Consider the following 6564-nt stretch of genomic DNA (forward strand, 5'->3'; position numbering starts at 1 on the left):
AGACATTAAGGAGTCATTCAATAAATACCTATTAAATGAACAAACAATGCAGAAATAAGTGCAGCTGCTTGAGATAAAGGAGCATGTGCTCTGTCTCCAGGGGCTGAAATCTACTGGATTAGATGATCTCTAGGCTTCTCACTGCTCCAAAGTGTCATGACTGGTATGTTCAACCAGCAGTTAGAAATGTAAGATTGGAGTCAGGATAAAGATTGGTTCTGGAAGTATTTAAGAGGCACAGCACCTTAAGGTGCTAAAAAAAAGTGTTGGGATGGAATGAAATAACAAAAGGAGAGAAAAGAGCAAAGAGGGGACATGAAGGAATGTCTACATTGATGAGTTTGGAATTCTGAAAAGAGTGGTGACAGTAACAGGGATATGGCCACTAGAGAGGTAGCTAGAAAGTCAGGAAAATGCAGTTTTGGAAATCAAGAAGAGACTTTCAAGGAAAATGGGGTATAAATCACTGTTAAATGCTATGAGAGAGGTAAAAAGACATGAGAGAGCATATCTCGATTTGGAAAGTAAGACTTACTTGCCAACCTTCAAAAGACTGAATTCAATAAAGTGGTGCGAGTGGAAACAGACTATTGGCAATTGAAAAGTGAATTGGGTGTGAGCAACTAGAGACCAAATGATCTTGTCAAGAAAATAGGTCACAAAGGAAAAGTAGACTCATATAAGCTTGAAATATTTAGCGTGGCAAAGGGAAGGATTTTATATTTTTGAATAGAAATTAAATAATCAGTATAGGGATAAGGAAAGAAAAAAATCAATATACAGAAGATAAATAATAGCAATGTGGAGGAGTTTGAAGTGGAAAACTACAGAATGGGACAAAGTATTTGCAAATCATGTATCAGATAAAAGGTTAATATCCAGAATATATAGAGATATTTGTTCACCCACATCAGTTACAGCATTATTCAGAATAGCTAAGAGGTGGAAGCAACTCAAATGTCCATCGACAGATGAATGAATAAAGAAAATGTAGCATATACATAAATTGGAATATTATTAAGTGTTAAAACAGAAGAAAATCCTGTCACAAAAGACATGACTCTTGAGGTCATTATGCTAAATGAAGTAAGCCAGTCACAATAAGATAAATACTGTATGATTTTACTCATATGAGATCTAAAGTATTCAAACTCATAGACACAAAAAATAGAATGGGTTGTTGCCAGGGGCTGAGGGAAGGGGGAAATAGGAAGTTGTTTTCCAATGAGTATAAAGTTTCTGTTTTGCAAGATGAGAAAGTTCTAGAGATCTGTTACACAACAATATAAGTATACATAACACTTAAAGATAATCAAGGTGATAAAAAAATTATTAGTCATATAAAAAACATCATTTCAAATGTTTGTGATTGTCAAAATGCCCTAAGTAGTCTCACAAATTAAATTTACAAGTAAATGTTACAATACAGATTTATAAAATAAGTATTTAGAAAAGATAATTGACTGTTTAAACCAAAATATTAACAATTTTTATAGAGTTTATGACGTATCTTAAAGTAAAATGTGTATCAACAATTATATAATGGCTGGGAGGGAAAAACGGAAGGTTCTTAAACTATACCTGAAGTGGTATACTCTCATTTGAAGGTAGCCTGTGAAAAGTTAAAGATAAACACTAAAGCAACTAATGAAAAAAAAACAGCAAAGAGTTATAGCTAACTTTCATGATAATTACACTCAGTAGACTAGGGGAAAAAGGGAACTTCCTCAACCTGATAAAGGGCATCTGTAAAATCCCACAACTAACATCGTACTTAATGGTCAAAGACTGAATGCTTTCTCTCTGAGGTCAAGAACAAGACAAGGATGTCTGCTCTCACCACTTCAATTAGACATTATACTTGAGATTCCAGCCAGGGCATTTAGGCAAGAAAATAAAATAAAAGGCATCCAGATTGGAAAAGAAGTAAAAATGCATCTATTTGCAGATGATAGGATCTTGTATATAGAAAAGCATAAGGAATCCCCTAGAGAAACTATTAGAACTAATAAATACATTTAGCAGTGCCCCAAAATACAAGATCAATATACAGAAATCAATTGTATGTCTAAACATTACCAATGAGTAAACTGAAAATTATATTAAGAAAATTTCATTTACAATACAATCGAAAAGAATAAAATACTTAGGAATAAATTTAACAAGACATGGAAAACTTTTGCCCTGAAAACTACAAAACATCTATGAAAGCAATTAAAGAAGCACTAAATGTTGTTACTGAGCACCAAACTTGGAGGCCTCAACACTTTTGATTTTAAAACTTACTGTGTTAATCAAAACAGTGTGGTATTGGCATAAGGATAGACATATAGATCAATGAGATAGAATTGAGAGTCCAGAAATAAACCCTCACATTTATGAACCATTGACTTTGACTAGGGTGTCAAGATAATTCAATGGAGGAAAAAATAGCCTTTTCAACAAATGGTTCTGGGAAAACTAGATAACCACATGCAAAAGAATGAAGATGGACTCCTACTTACATCACACTATAATGTTAATACAAAAATTAACTCCAAATGGTCAAAGATCTAAATGTAAGAGTTAAAACTATGGAACTCTTAGAAGAAAGCATAGGGGGGAATCTTCATGTTATCAAATTCAGCAGTGATTTCTTGGATATGACACCAAAAGCATAGGTATCAAATGAAAAAATAGATACATGGGATTACATTAAAATTAAAACATTTTAAAATCAAGGACACTGTCAACAAAGTAAAAAGGCAACCTATAGAATGGGAGAAAATATTTATAAACCATGGTAAGAGATTAATATCCAAAACATACGTATAAAGAACTACAACTCAACAACAACAAAGACCACAATTCAAAAATGGGCAAAATTCTTGAATAGACATTTCTCCAAGGAACATATACAAATAGCCTATAACCACATAAAAAGATGCTCAACATCACTAGTCATTAAGGAATGCAAATGAAAACAACACAGAGATATCACTTCACACTAATTAGGATAGCTAGGGAGGAAGGAAGGAAGAAAGGGAGGAAGAAAGGAAGAGAGGGAGGGAGGGAGGAAGGAAGGAAGGGAGGAAGGAAAAAGGGAAAAGAACAAATGTTGGCAAGGATGTAGAGAAATTGGAAGCCTTGTGCGTTGCTGGTGGGAATGTAAAATGGTACAGCCACTTGAAAAGCTTTGAAGGTTCTTCAAAAAGTTAAAAATATAGAATTACTGTTCAGCAATTTCGTTTCTAGGTATACGACATCTGACAATTAAGTTCGCAAAGTCATCCTAGAAAAAGTGCTACATACCTCATTGCTGAATATCACTACGGTCACCTTCGAAGTACTCCCCTTGGGAAGCTGTGCACTGACGCCAGTGCCTAGTCCACTGTTCAAAGCAAATTTTGGAACTCTTTCTCTGGAATGGCCATGAGAGCTGTCGTCATATTACCCTTGATGTCCTGAGTGTCATCAAAATGTCTTCCTTTCAATATTTCCTTTATCTTCAGGTAAAGAAAGAAGTCATTGGAGGCCAGATCAGGTGAGTAGGGAGGATGTTCCAATACAGTGATTTGTTTACTGGCTAAAAACTCCTGCACAGACAGTGCCATGTGTGCTGGTGCGTTGTCGTGATGCAAGAGCCATGAATTGTTGGCAAAAAGTTCAGGTTGTCTAACTTTTTCACGCAGAGTTTCAGCACTTCCCAATAGTAAACTTGGTTAACTGTTTGTTCAGTTGGTACAAATTCATAATGAATAATCCCTCTGATATCAGAAAAGATTACCAACATTGTGGCAAAAAGTTGATGAACTTAATTGTCAAAATTATTCAAAAAACTTGAAAGCAGGAACTCAAACAGGTAACTTGTACACCAATGTTTATTGCAGCATTATTGGCAACTGGCAAAAGGTGGAAACTATCCAAATGTCCATCAATAGAGGGATAGATAGACAAAATGTGGTATACATCTACAAGGGAATGTTATTCATTCTTAAAAAAGAATGCAATTCTGACACATACTACAACATGGATGAACTTTAAAAACATTATGCTAAGTGAAATGAGCTAGGCACAAAAGGGAAAATACTGTATGATTCCACTTCAAGAAGTAGTCAAATTTATAGAGACAGAAAGTAGAATAGAGGTTACCAGGGACTAGAATGGAGAAATTGGGAACTTGGGTTTAAGGGGTAGAGTTTCTGTTTAGGATAATGAAAAACTTTTGGAAATGGATAGTGGTGATGGCTACTCAACATTGCGGATATACTTAGTACCTCTGAATTGTATACTTAAAAAAGGGTTAAAATAGTGAATTTTATGTTATCTATATTTTACCACAATAAATATAAAGTAGTTAGACCTCCAGTTCCCCTGTTCTGAGCAGCTAGATAGATGCCCCCCACCCCAGATGACGACTAGAGGTAATTCTCTGGAAAAGTCAAAGAGGCTCTCTAGACTAGAAGGTACGAAGCACAACTGAGGGCAAGACCACCATACTGAAACAAGAGAACTTCATGAATACTTACATACTTCATGTTGAGTTTTCAGTTTTCTTCTCCCACTCATTTCCCGGGGTGCTGGCATCAGACTGAAATCCTCCAGGAGGAAGCTGAAAGACTGACCCCATGGAGAATCTGAGCAGTTCAAGAGATAAGATCTTAAAATACTGACATCAGGGGTTCCCCAACTAAACAGCCCAGACAGATCACCCATCAGTGAAACCTCCAGTCAGTAAGTCCCACTTATGTGCACAGATTCATATTCTTTAATGCTAGATAGGGCAAGATAGTCAAGGATCACCTGAAGATTGAGGAAAGCTGAAGAGACTAAAACAGAGACTAAAACAAACAGGGACAGGTAACTTGGAGGAAGCAGCAATTATACAAGGAGAAAATAAAGTCGGAAATGAAGTATATCATTAATATCCTCAGAGAGATATGATATTGCATCCATGACATAAGGCCAAGGTGTTATGTAAAAAAGAATATTCAAAGAGCTCTGAGAGGTTCAAAACATAATAGCAGAAATGAAAAATAGAATGTTTAGAAAATAATATTGCAGCAATCTCCCAGAAAATAGTGCAAAAATACGGATATAAAATAGGAAAAATAGGTCACAAAATCAGGATAGCTAACATACAAATAACAGACAAATAACAGTAGTCCCAGGGAGAACAGAAAGAACAAATAAATTGCAATGAAACAATTAAAGAAAATATTTCTAAAATGGAGGACATAAGCTTCTAGGTTGAAATGATCTGCCGACTGTCCAGCAAAATGGTTGAAAATTTGACCTGTATCAACGTGTATCAGCATGAAATTTCAGAACAATGAGGACAAAGACAAGATCCTCCAAGTTTTTAGAAAGAAAAAACAGGTCCTATACAAGGGGTCAGGAAGAGAATGGCAGCAGCATTCCATGGCAACAGTGGGTACCAGAAGACAATGGTACAATGACTTTAAAATTCTGAGGAAAATTGTTTTTCCAATCTGGAATTCTATATCCAGTCCACCACTTTAGTAGAGAGTAAAATAAAGACACCTGCAAACCTTTAAGGACTTGGACATTTTATCTCCCATAGACCATTTCTCAAAGAACTACTGGAGATATACTCCACCAAATAAGTGAGTATACTAAAAAGGAAAAAGAGGGATCCACAAATAAGGGATCCAACACAAGAGAGAGGCATGATGGTGATGAGAAATCCTTAGACAACAGCTGTGCAACCACAGGTCTAGAAAGCGTCCAGTCCAAACTGGAGCAGATCACATGTCTTTCTGGAAGGGACTTTTTAGCAAAGATGAAATTGATAGGATTCCTCATGTGTTTGAACATATTAAGAAATTTACACAAGGACGAAGTTCGGGGATTAATTCATGAAAAGGACATGAAAAACCAAGCAAATTTAAAAAATACAAGGCAATTATTAACTCCAGGTAATTAAAAGGTTGTGTAGGAAGGAAAAATGATCATAGGCGATTACATAGCACAGCGGTGACTGAAGTTTACATGGTCATAGTAATGTAAACGCTCCAGCCAAAAGTTCAGCTTATCTATATAAGGAGTTTGAGGGGACAGCAAATGTATGTGAGGTGGTGAGCATGAAAGAGAGCTAAATTCTCATCTTCCATAATAGAAAATCAGCATATGCGTATGATATCCCAAATTGAAAAACAAAAAAAAACAACAAATAACAAAAAACCCCAGCAAAACAAGCATTTGGTTATATGGTTGTAAATAGTAAATTATCAGCCAAAAGATGTGAAACTGCTTGCCTCTGGGATCCCCCATATTTGGTTACCAGCCTTGTAGAACTATTTAACTCTGTAAAAATAATGCACATTTAGCTTTCATAAAATTAATGCAACATAATTCACTTTTTAAAATGGCTGCAAAAAACCAAAATAAAAGCAACCTCATGCTCCAAATAAAATTCTAGGTTTTCCTATTTGCTGTTCCAATCAAACAATTCTGAATTTGATTTCCTCAACAGTACAATTAGTTATTATAGGGATTGAAATATATCGTGAATACAAAAGTGCTTGGAAACTACAATAATTGTTTAATAATAATAATAATAAA

This window comes from Rhinolophus ferrumequinum, chromosome 11 (assembly GCF_004115265.2).
Source record: "Rhinolophus ferrumequinum isolate MPI-CBG mRhiFer1 chromosome 11, mRhiFer1_v1.p, whole genome shotgun sequence".
NCBI lineage: Eukaryota > Metazoa > Chordata > Mammalia > Chiroptera > Rhinolophidae > Rhinolophus > Rhinolophus ferrumequinum.